The sequence below is a fragment of the Rhipicephalus microplus genome, chromosome X, assembly GCF_043290135.1.
Source record: "Rhipicephalus microplus isolate Deutch F79 chromosome X, USDA_Rmic, whole genome shotgun sequence".
NCBI lineage: Eukaryota > Metazoa > Arthropoda > Arachnida > Ixodida > Ixodidae > Rhipicephalus > Rhipicephalus microplus.
The window spans coordinates 237,577,591-237,590,734 of NC_134710.1; the positions used below are offsets into that span (position 1 = coordinate 237,577,591).

General features: G+C 44.5%; 1 protein-coding gene across 1 annotated transcript in view; it reads left to right on the plus strand.

Annotated features, from left to right (window-relative positions):
- Positions 1 to 13,144, plus strand: part of wapl (cohesin release factor wings apart-like) — a 187,609-nt gene that overhangs the window by 11,748 nt on the left and 162,717 nt on the right. The gene's annotated exons all lie outside the window — the stretch shown is intronic.

Consider the following 13,144-nt stretch of genomic DNA (forward strand, 5'->3'; position numbering starts at 1 on the left):
TTGCACTGAAATATTTATTTACAGTACATTTTTTGTGTATGTATAGGCACAATAGAGCCTCTGCTTCTGTGTTTTACTGAAGACTGCAAATTGTTGGGTGACCGTGTCACGGTACCTTTAAAGGAGGACTGATGCAAAATTTTACATCTTGTTTTTTCTGTTGCAATAAGTAGCTAACAGGCCACTTAGGCTCGAAGCCTTGTTTGCTCGCACACACAATGATTAATTTTTTGAGGACTGTTTTATGGTGCCCAGTAGCTGCTTCATTTTCAAGGAGCTCCGAGAGTTGAGGGGCCCAGGATGATTTATTGTAAATATTGCTGAATACACGAGTGTACGAAATCGCATTCACTTGAGAACCATATTGACAACTGTTTTTCAGTAGAGGCTCTCTAGGTGCTGCTTCAATTCCCTCTAGGATATTGTAAGTATGTGTGACCCCTGAATATGCCCTGCCAAGGCAATGACTTTCAGTCTTTGTACTTCTGCAAAAATTCATAAAGGATACACCCCCCTTTTCTATTAAAAAGGTCTTAGAGCACTCGCAAATTTCATGACAGCTAACCAGACTTGTGATGCAGGTAGTTGGTTGTTTATGTTAAAATTAAGGCGGCGTTGATGAGAGGTGGGGCTCTTCACATGCAGTAGCACTTAAAGCCGTTTGAAGTTGATTTTAAATATGTTTTAAACAATAATTAGCTGTTGATATTTTGAATATGATGCCTGTGTACAAAAATATATGCCACAATTTATCCCTGCTTTAAAGTTTTGTGTAGGTACCTCTTTAATACTAAGACTTATAGTGCGCATGCATCTCACCAGGCGAAAACCCGCGCAACAGATCCTTTTCGTAATTCGCAAGTGCGCTTCTCGGCACTGCATGTTTGCCCCACTAATGGCGGCACCTGTCTTACTTCAAATGGAGACCAGGTCCTAGTTAAAGATGCTGCGGCTCATCTATTATGTGGAGTAATGTCCAGATAGCTAAACCTACATTTTACAAGTCATAGTGCAAGTAGACTGCGCTTGAACACTCTGTTTGCAAAAAGTGACTAGCCCCCATTAGTAGGACAAACTGCATGGCAGGAAAGCTAGCTTTACAATTATGAAAAGGGTCTATAGTGATGGGCAACGTCGTCAATTACTGTTTGCATGTGCGTGAAAGCCCTGTGGTATGCAAAGAGCATGTTGGCATGGTTTGAAATGTCAATTGATTGTTTGAATGCCTAATGTTCTCTGTGATCCCACTCCTGTGCCAAATCAGATTTACTGCACCATCCTGATAATATTAATGGAAATTGCACCATATTGAGGCAACGTTAGATTTGGAATCGTCTATCACCAGCAGTGGACACGCCGGCACGTCAAAGATGTGCACGTTTTTCTCGGGGCCACCAAGAAGACCTATGCTTACCAAGCGATCGAATAATGTTCACATCTCGATCTTGAAATTTGATGTCAGTGCTTCTTTAAAAGGCCCGTAAACCATCTCCGATATTTTTTCTATTTAAAATAAATGCGTGCATCATGTGCAAAATGCCGTCGCGATGAATGATTCTACATGTGGGAGCCCTACGAGTCGCCGGCGCGCCACAAATTCCAAGAAACAATCCCTCCTTCTTTCCAGTCCTTTTGGGCCTTCGCGTGACATGCCGAGCCAAATATGCCAAATATGCTGTGAATGGTTGAGCAAGAGCCTACAACTTCCGGCCAGTCTGGAAGCAGCTGTCCGCGCTGCTTGTTGTTCGCCGTGTTGCCCGCGTGTGTGCAACAAGTGCGGGGCACGGCGTGTGTCTGTACGGGTCTATCACATTCGCGATCCTTTGAAGGCATGCACGCAATGCAGGGTCCATAGCGGCACGATTATGGCAGCCACGATTCGCCAACAAGCACGCACCTACAACATAACTGATAGAGTCGACGGCCGGAGTCGCGGCAACCGGAAGTAGACAGTGTTTCAAGCAGCGCGTCAGTGATGACGTATGCCACGTGAGATTGGGAGGAGTATGGGAGGGGGGCTCGGCGAGAGGGCAATGTAGCATGGGAGAGGATACTAATGGCGGGGAGCGCAGGAGAGTGAAAGGTGTGGTCGTCAGGGTTTCAATTATGAAATGCGTCTAACTTGGCTGTTACTGCACCGTTTTGAAAAATTCTCATGGCGCTGTGTTTGTCGTAGACTCATGCACAATTTCTCCACCACAACTGAATTTTGACCTCTAGGTGGTTTACGGGCCCTACAAGCTCTTAGGAATGAATGCGATCCCTACAGTCTGTTTGCATTGAGAGTACAATATAGAAAGGTATAACAGCCATTTTTAATGCATACCGAAACAGCACGTGCGCCAGTGTTTGCACCCAAAGTTAATTGCAATGCCCGTCTCCTGCTTACGTTCCTAGTTTCTTCCTGCTTTTTTAAAGATGTGCGGTGCGTTCCTCTCTGCTTTCGTAACAATCGATGGCAGGCCTGGTATACAGGGTGATGTTATCACATAAGCACTTCGTGCAAAGGAGATAGATCGGCTATTTTTATCCCTGCTTTAGCCGCGTTCGTTTCTCCCGCTCACGCGCTTTTACCCATTAGTAAAACACACGATGCATGGAGGGATATTATTGATTGAGACATTGCGCGAAACATGACGGTGACGGTCAGTGGCGTTGCCATGAAAGGGGGGTGGGGAGGGAGGAGGGAACATCGGGAACATGCCCCTCACTTCAGAATTTTTTTTTTCACTTCGGCATATACAGGGTGTTTCAAGGAATGTGTCCAATATTGTTAAAAAATCAGCAAAAGATGTTATTTGTTTGTTGTCTTCACAGTTGCTTTTTCTGTTGCAGCTGGCATCTTAAGGGGGGACGCGGCTTTGGGATCGCGAAAAATGGCAAAAAAATCGATTTTTTGAAACTCAAGTTTTCAGTTTCTGGAACCCTTTTTCTATCTGGTTCTAAAATATCTACACTGAAAACCGCGCAGAAGAGCTTCGGAAAATTCGTTTCACCCACCTAGGTAGCAAAACTTTTTCTGGAATTGGCGAGAAAACGGTGATTTAAAAAAAAATTATAGCTTCGCGATGCTTGGGCCGGGAGCCGGCTTCTTGGGCTCATCGGAAAGAGCATTTCTCCGTGTTTAACTTTTCCACCTCAGCTGGCTCCTCCCTTTAACAACAAGCGAGCAAAAAGCAAATGTTTGAAGGTCATTTTGAAGCCCTTGATTGGCCGTGGCCGCCATGTTGCCTCAGCTCGCCTCGCCATTGGCCCGATGCTCGCTCCGGGAGATCGTCATCTGCTGCTTGTGCGTCGCGAGGACATGGCTCTCAAAAATCGCCACTTCGTGTCATGTTCACGGCTTGATAATCACTTAAGATATAGTTACGCTTTAGTTGCGAGCAGTAAGCGGATGCGCGATCAGGTTATTACGAGCAAGCGCGCGGTCTACGAGCGCCGCACGTCATCGGAGTCGTCTTTAGCCCTAACTCGCCGACAGCGAGACTGTGGGCGGAACGACTTCCTAACGCACTCGTGGGGACGTGCTTCTTCGCAAGCAGCGAAGTTGTAAGCGGCGGCACGATCAGTTTACTATGAGCCGCCACACCGGATGCACGATCAGATTACTACGAGCGCGCGTTTTACGAGCCCGGTGCGTCATCGGAGTCGTCTCTAGCCCTAACTCCGCTGACAGCGAGACTGCGGGCAGGAATGACGCGCTAGTGCACTCTTGGCGACAGGCTTCCTCGCAAGAAATGAAGCACATCACCCGCTAGCTCCTCTGAACCACGTACGGGCATTTTACGCATTGGTAGCGGACCACACATCACTTGAACCAAAACTTATGAAAGCTAAATTAGTTAGGTTTTTAATTATTACAGTTAGACAGTTAAGTGAAATGGGGGAATTGAAGTCCTTAATGCAAAGAACCGATTGCCAGTTTGAGATTTTGGAAAAGCGGCCTCTAGTAATAACTGAGAATTAATGAAATTCTCCCCAATTTTGCAGCAAAACTAAAACCGAAATGCGAAAGAGTGCAACTGAAATGTGGGGGAGTTGTTATATCTACCATCAACTGAATTCGTTGTGTGAGTGTGTGGGCTGCGCTTGCAAATACAGCACTCATGACGCGCGTACGTTAACGAACGGGGAGGAACTGCACCTCTGTAACTGCTATTTTGAACAGTGACGTCACTGTAGTCGTCTGCTTGTGGCGCTCATCGGTCCTTGGGTTTCAGTTTGCCGCAGAATTTAGGAGAATCTTATTATTTCATAATTGTTACTAGAGGCTGCTTTTCCGAAATCATAAAGCGGCTATGGGTTTTTGAAGGACTTCAATTCTCGCATCGGACTTAACTGCCTAACTCCACTAATTAAAAAGTTAGTAACTTAACTTTCCTAATTAGTGTTCCAATCCTATTGAGGTACCTGCCGCTACAGAAAAAGCAACTGTGAAGACAGTGAGCAAACTGTGCCTTTTGCTGATTTTAAAACAATATTGGGTACATTTCTTGAAACACCCTGCATATATAGATGCCCCCCCCCCCTTGAAAACAAAAACATTTTAAAGAATTCTACTAACGCCCCTGGCGATGTCAAAAACTGGTCGATAATGTCCGTATAAATTGCTATCACAATAAACAAAATGCCTCTCTCCTTCAAATTGTTTTAGGCCTATGCATGAAGTACCCTGTGAGTTTTATTTTGTTCTTTATGCACTGCGTTTAAGAAGACTCTACAGGGGGATTTCGGTGTATAGAGAGAACGCCCTAGCCACATAAAACATCGCTGCAAAAGGAAAACGAAGTTTGTTAAATCGAGTAGTTTCAGCACAGAGAAATGTGTGTCGGAGAAGGTTGGCTTTACGAAATGGCTAAATGACATCATGTTACGCTCAGCAGTTTAATTGGTTGTGCAGAAAAAGAACCTTTCTTTATCCTTGGAGTCTTCTTACTGAAATGCACCTGGGACTGTGTGAGTCTAGCATTGTACCTCACAGAATTTGTCTACCATATCTACTGATATATACATAGGTGTTTAGAATGTTATTTTGTGAAGAACAATTTAATTCCACCGGTATTCTGTTTATTTACTATGGAAATAATCACTGAACAAGTTTTTCCAGAATGCTGAACATAATGATGCCATAATTTTGCATCAACTGGAATAGGAAGTACTCCTGAGGTGACTTGAGATTTGCATGAGAGAGATTTGCATTGGCTCTATGAGATTCGCAATGAATCAGAATATTTCTAGCTTTTCACAGGCTATAAGAGCCCCAAAATAATTATTCATGCCCTTGAATGTAAATGCAAGTTGCTTCTCCTCCTGGATGGGAAGTTAGCTGCTCTATTGGAAAACTTTGCTGCTCCAAAGTGCTCTAAAATGAAAATTTTTCTGCTCCACAAATTGCTCCAAATCAGAAGACCTTGGTGGCATCACTGTGTTATGCATTATAGGTGAAGTCAAACAGCTATAGTTATGAAATGTTGCTCTGATTATTAGTTTTTCTAAGACAGCGGAATTTTCTGTTTAAAGCATCTAAGTATGCGTGGAAAGCGGGTAACTTCATTTGCTTTAGAAAAAGCCCTTGGCTTTGGAGAAGTTGAATTAATTTTTTAGTAAAACCCTAATATTAACAAAATATAATTATTATATAAAGTGAGCATGAAGCCCTGTAATTAACCTAAAACATACTCTGAGGCACACACTCTTGTTGCTCAAAAGTAAATAAGCATGCATGCACCACTTGCAGTCTTATAGTCAATGTGGCAGTGCAGCAAAGCAACCCAAGAAATTGAAAATGAAAAGCACGAGCGGTTTCACCATAATTTCTGCCTGTAGTCTGCTTGCTTATGTCATACCTCCAGTTTTGCTGAATCACGTCCTTTAACATTTGCTTGCTCTTTGTGCAGTTTATTTCTATCTAACTGTTGTAGTATCTTATAAGTGACAAACACCAGTTGTCATAATATGCCACATCTTTAACACTCGTGCAATATTAATAAAAATATAGAAGGCTGTACATTGGGCTTTCCCTGTGCTACCTGTGTGATATCACTGCAGCCAGTAATTTTGCATCAGTCTTTCTCCTGTCACTTTGCTTCTAATACAAAGTGAGTTGCAAGCCAAGCTTCAGCTTTCTCATCCTCCGTTCCTGTGCTGAATCAGCATATGATGTTGTCTATCAGTCAGTGTTTGCTGAAGACATAAAAATTGGTTTGGTGCTTGTAGGTAATACAGGTGCTGAAAGGGTTAATGCAGCTGTACAGATAGGCTAGTTGTCTGCTCCATTCACAGTAAGGCCCATTTTAAAATTCATTCCTTCAGTCATCTCTCAAGTCCTCATAGTGACAAAATAATGGCCATAGCTGAACACGGTGAAATTAGGTTTGTTGAGCCACAGCTTGGTTTGGCTCAGAGACTATATTCAGCGCTGTCAGTGATCTTGGTCTGTATGCACAGTGAATATCAATGGCGGCACGGAAGATCGACCTTTAGTCACAGTTTTTACGAATGCACTGCACTAGTGTTTCATGGAAGCTATTTGGCGGGAGCTACAACAACACGTGACGCACGTAGAACGAAGCATGTGATCAACAAGCTGAGTTCGCTGGTTGTACTCACAGAATGAGGTGTTTTTTAGGTTTGCAACTGGGAGAGTAAAGCTACCACTCTGAAATGCAAGTTTTTTTTACCGTACCTGTATTGACGCGAAAACGCTAATCCTCTAAGCTTGGGCCAAGTCATGCAAGAGTGACCCTGGATGGCAATTTGGGTTGGTTCTGCTGGGTATGTAGCACTCTTCAGTGAACCACCTTGATGTCATCTTTTGTAACAAAATCACAACAGCACAATCTGTTGCACTCCAAATTGGATGAAAGCATGAAATCTTAGTTGTAGGAGAGTTATTGTATCAAACTAAGTTTTCATTGCATTAAAGGGCCCCTAAATTGTTCAGGGGTCGAAATTTACTTGTGGTGTGGCAGTTGTGCACGAGTTCACAACAAACACGCAGTCAGTAGAATTTTTTTAAATGGGGCCGTCATGGAGGAGTTGCACGCATTTTATGATGAAAACGTGGTAATGCTTGTGTCACTCTTTCCTTTGGTACCCCCTGTTCGTCGGCTCGTATTCTCTCCCAAAACCACTTCCTTCCTCGCCGAGCGCCCCTCTCAATCTCTCGTGACATACGACATCACCCACGCACTCTTCTAAACAGCGCCCTCTTCCGCTTGTCACGACTTTGTCAATCAACTCCGTGCTTCTGGGATGACCGTTGTTGCTATGTCGCTATGACGGCCACTGATCCTACGAATTGGGTCGGTATGGGTCGTGTTGTGCCTATGCCTTCAAAGGATTGCCAAGTTAGTGGGCCCATGCGGTAACACACTGTGCCAGTGCACCTGCACTCAAGTGCAGACAACTTCTTGCTGATTAACAAGAGGGCAGTTGTAGGTTCTTGTTCGACTGGTCGCAGCATCACTTGCAGACAGCATCTCATATTCAGCGTGCTGACACAGCACATGTCTTGGAGGAGACTAGATTGACCCGGAGAAGATGAGGATATAGGATTGTTTTTAAAAATTTGTGGCATGCGGGAAGCTTGTAGCACTGCCATGTGTGACATCGTTGATTTGAAGGTACTTCTGAACACAATGCGCGTGTTCACTTAAAATGCTAGTGCGATAGCAATTGTATAGGCACCGTTCAGTCGAGCAGCGCCAGAATACATAGCCTAGCAGATAAAAAAAAGCAACTTTGAGACGGGCCTCAACGAAAATGGAATGCGACGCCCACGTTTCGCGCCCTACATCTGTCGGCGAATTATGGCCTGGATACATGGGGGACGCGAGCACACTTCTATTTTCTGCATGCCCCTAACGGCGAATGTCAAAGACTTTTGAGACTGGGCAGTGTGAGCAACGCAGCTCTATTTGGTCAGTGTGCGGTGCCTGTGGACACTCTCGGCTGAATTTTGCTGCCGGCGTTGATGACCGTCATCATTCACCGTACATATATACGTATCTATGTATATGAAAATGCAAGAAAGAAAATTAATCCACAGAACGACTTCGGCGTGCGGGATCCAACGTCTGACTTCTTGCTTGTGAGTGTGTGGGGTTAGCCACTGAGTTGCGAAGGAGCACCTCCTTCAACGTTGAAATGGCAAGCTATCTATATCTACCACTTACCGCTGGTGATGGCGATATCAGGGGAACTATCGTATTTTCAGCATTACCAGCAAGATGGCGCAATGAGTGCAACTCGCCAGATCATTACGACGCAGTGACGCGCGCTGATGCGCTCATCTCCCATGCGTACTTTGCCCCGCGGATAAAAGGGGGGTAGGCACTCACACTTGCGCGTGCTTATTTTGCGGTGGGGAGAATCATACACCTTGAGCTTTCACCGGGACGATTCTGTTGTAGTTACTAGGCGCACAAAGGTCACTGCACTCGCTGCAAAGTCTCCGTTTGCAAAAATGGCGTGCTTTCTAGACATGGCAAAGTAACAACTGAGAGACTTATTCGCCGTCGTCTGTACCAGTGAGTACATTTCATGTGTCATTTGGGCGTGAGCAATGCGGGCATGTTTCGATGTGCTTGCCATTCTTCGTATGACATTTCAAGTAGTTGCTATCGCATTAATTGCTTTGCCTTTGCAGCAAAGCTGTGACATTTGTTTGAATAAATATTGGAGCTGCTTCAGGGGCCCTTTAAGTAGTTGAGTCCATTTGATTAGAGTCTGCTTTCACTTCATTAAATCGAAATAGTGAACAGAAGGTTTTATAATCCATGCCATTGTAGTGCGGCCCAGAATCAAGACTTTATGTAGGCAATAGGTATAGCACGAGAAAAGAACGGCGACAAAGGGACAAGAACGTTGGTCGTCATTTTGTTCTCGCGCTGTAACTATTGTCATGTCATACCAACTAGCTCAAACCACCAAACTTTTATAGGCCACGAGGTGGAATTCTTATTTGCAACCAATTGAGGTTTTTATCTAGTGACAAATACTGTATACACAAAACAGATTATATTGCACGCATGCATTGCAAAAGCTAGCTCAAACATGTAATCCACATAAAGTGCTGATATCAAAGAGCCATGTATCACTTCGTACTTGTCACATTGCTTCTTTTTTCACCGGGGCCCATTTCACTTTTCAAGCATGATCAGGAAAACGTTGCCGATCAGTTGTCGAGGCTCCTGAGAACACACGAGGCAAACATTATAGTGCTGCATGCGGCCTAAAATTTGCAATTAATTCTCAGTCAGCGAAAAATTCCTCTCTTCTTTCTACAAATGATGCCATATCCTCCTGGCTTCCAGGTTGGATTTTGGTCCACGGAATTTCCTGAAAATTTCACAACTGGGTGTGTAGGTGACGAAGATAAAAAGTGAAGCTTATTATTTCCGTTATGCCTGTGCTTTTGGTATGGCGTGATGTCCAACTAATTGGACGCTGAAACTTAATTAAAGCGTTAAGTAGTGGGCCTGAAGCAACACAAAGCAAGGCTACTGAAGAAAATTGTGACAAATTCCGGAATAACTGCAAGCTATTATTCAAAATGTAACAAATAATAAAAAACCAACAGAAAAGTGGACCTTAACTTTCGCCGTTTAACTTCTAGAAGTTGCCCTGTTGAACGCCACCATGTTTTCTTCTTTGTTTCGCGATCTCCTGGCGCAATTTTGACAAAACTTCATGGAGGGCGCCAGTAGATGTCCAAAATATTGGACAAGTGGTTTTTGAGGAAGAAAACATGCTGAGATCTTTGTAGTGATGGGGTATCTCATGTCCAATATTTTGGACAAATCCCCATAGCTGGAACTCAGGAGGATATACCCAAACTTCGGCGCCTTGTACCATCATATTCGTTTCGTGGTTGATCAGAGCATTGTGAGCTATATAGCTATGTAGGCCACCGAGGTATGCCGCCACGTGCCTGCATGCGTTTGCGATAACACTGAAAGTAAGCTGCGTGTACTACTCAAGTGCATGACGTGCGCCTACAACAGACGCATCTTCTTGTCTAGTCGTCGTCTCCGCCCTGCGTAGCTTTCAGCGTGCCCACAACCACGAAGAGTCAGAGAAAGCACTTGGTGCATGCCACAAGTGCTTGTAACTCCACTTGTACTTGACGGATTCTAATGGCGCGCTGTCCTGATTGAGGGGCTTCCCTTTTGAATCGGCAGCGGCGCAGCCCAGCGCTGGTAATTTTTTCGGCCTGTGATTCGGGAAGGGTCATGTGCGAAAGTGAGAATTTTATTATTATTATTCAGAAGAGTGTTTGAGGGCTTTTTGAAAGAGGGGAAATGAAAATATTATACACTTCAGCCATCAATCAGCATTGCTGTGCAAATAAGGCAATTCCATCTTTAGTGTCCTCTTTCTCTCTCTGCCCCGCCGCGGTGGTCTAGTGGCTAAGGCTGCTGACCCGCAGGTCGTGGGATCGAATCCCGGCTGCGGCGGCTGCATTTCCGATGAAGGCAGAAATGTTGTAGGCCCGTTGGGTGCACGTTAAAGAATTCCAGGTGTTCGAAATTTCCGAAGCCCTTCACTATGACGTCTCTCATAATCATATGGTGGTTTTGGGATGTTAAACCCCACATATCAATCAATCTTTCTCTCTCTGTTTTGCCAAGTAAGTGTTGGTTTTTGCCAAGATTACCGCATGGGCAGCTTAGTGGCTCTGGCATTATACTGCCTGGCATAAGTTTGTATGTTCGATTCCTGGCATTGGCAGCCACATCTCAAGGGGTTGTAAAAAAAAAAAAAGAAAAAACCACACCCACCCACGTGGCAACCAGGTTGTCAAAATTGATGTGGTTTCATCCTGTGGTGTGCCTCGCAATCACTTTTGGCATGCGAAACCCCACAACTTGACTTTAATGAAAGATTACTCATCATTTCCTTCCACAGGCAACCATGGTGGGATGTGAAAGCATCACAGGGGGGGGGGGGGGGTGCATCGAGTTTTCGTTTCATTTCACTTGGGAACACAACTTAGTGAAAGTTGTGCAGAATGTATCGAGACGAGAAGAGACGTTTGTACGGGGTTGTTTCCTGCCGATGTTGATGTTTACAGTCGGTTTCCCTGGCCCGAAGTACGAGGTCTGCTTGCTGATGCTGATATTCACGTTCAGCTTTTTCAGCCTTCTTCTGCTTCGCCGTGGTGGTACTGTCGCTGCAACTAGTGCCGACATTGACGATGTTCATGGCGTTTCGCACACCGTTGCACACAGGGAAAATGACGGAAGCACAGTGAACGTGCACTTTGTACTGCACCGCGACACGTGCACCGCCCACCGGCGTACCCTTAGAGAACGAGAGAGAGTGGGAGAGAATTATATGACGTAATTTGTTGTGCCGCACCTGTGATGGAGAGGGGATAGGGTGAGGGAAAAGAACACCTACATAGAAGAGGAGAATGGGGGAGAATTGCGCATGTGCAGTATGGGTGTGGATGCTGTAAAACGGACACTGCCAAGAGCATAAGATGCTCTTGAATTTATAAGCTAGAAGATAGTCTATGCGGGCTACGCATCTTTCCTAAATGTACAGCTTGTCATTCACAACCACGATGTTCTGGGTGTGGCAATTAGATGGACTTCCTCTTCAGCTTGCTTGTTGCTTGTGGGACGCTTGATATGTTCTCATTTAGTTTTCTAGTCCTCACGAAATTCAAGGGGTGTGCGAATCGGGAATCTTAGAGCAAGATCGTATATGAATTGAATAGGGATGACACAGAGCTGAATAGAAATAATATTAATAATAAAATATTAATTGGGTGACTTTCTGATATAGTCGAACCCACTTATAGTGATACCGCTTTTAACAATATACCGGTTATAACAATGAGGAGCTGTTTCTACATCACCTTCTGTGTTTTCTATGATGAAATAACAAAGTTACAGCAATGCTCTCAGGCCTCATCATCGAACGATAAATTTTTATTGCTGGGGGGGGGGGGGGGTCAGTGCTGAAAAATAATGAAATGCAAAATACATGAAAAGACAGAAGAAAACAAGATATTCAAGCTGCTGAATCTCTGCACCTCAACTGCAACTTCCACCAGCACCCCTTTGCATTTGTGGCTTGTTCTACTTAGCACTGTGGCATTGCGGCAAAGCTGACTTTTGAAATCTGCTATGGTGCGGGTCTTGGTGGTGTCTGTCAATGCACTTTCAGACATTGTGGAGTCTTGATGTGGAGAGGGTCAGGCTCTTGGAGTGAACGGACAAAGTAGACACGGTCGGAACGAACCAAACAACACACATTTATTTAACTGCTTTTAGATCGATGATATCGTCCGCCGAATGATTATACATATTGTTGTGATAACACGCTAAAACAACCTTACAAAAAATTGCACTACAGTCTGCAAGAAACACAATAACACTCACAAGGCGGTTTCGCCAACGCTTGACTCGCCACGATTGCCTACGACAGACGACCTGCAATGCCATCCACTGCAGACCCACCGCTAGACACAATCGTTCGTACAAACCGCCACCCGCCAAAGAGAACCGGTTCTCTCTCATATGCTGCCAGGCATCCCTGTCGGCGCTAACATTCTAACCATGATGATGATGGTGGTGATAAACGCTCGCGAGCACAACACACTTACCGCTCAGTAGTTGTGACCTCCGAATGTGGCCTATGCGCGAGACACAGGCGCCACGAGGCGCAAACGATTACAGGGGTCGTTAGCACCCCCACAAGATGCAGTTTGAGTAAAAAGTTGTGACTTGGAAGAGCTTCAGCGTTCAAAACTCTAGAGGTTGTCGTACATGGGCTCTATAGAGCTTTAATGGTTCCGTGAAAGCATCTAATCTTGAAGAATGTGTGAAAAATTGACTGCTTTGTTATCCTTGTCACTCATGTGTGTTGGCATATGTCATTCGATAATATAGTTTATGTAGACACCCTGCTATCCCCCATCTCGCTTTTTTATCTGCAATCTGTTCAGAGCAATTATTGATTATAACAATGAATATTTTGTGGCACCTGAGCATTGTTATAAGTGGGTACAACTGTGCTTAGACAACTATCTTCAAAACAGCTGTAGAATTCTCTAGCATATAATTTTCGGCAAATATTTTCAAATTTTAATCTAGAAGCACTACAATTGGTTTTAATAGACAAAATATTT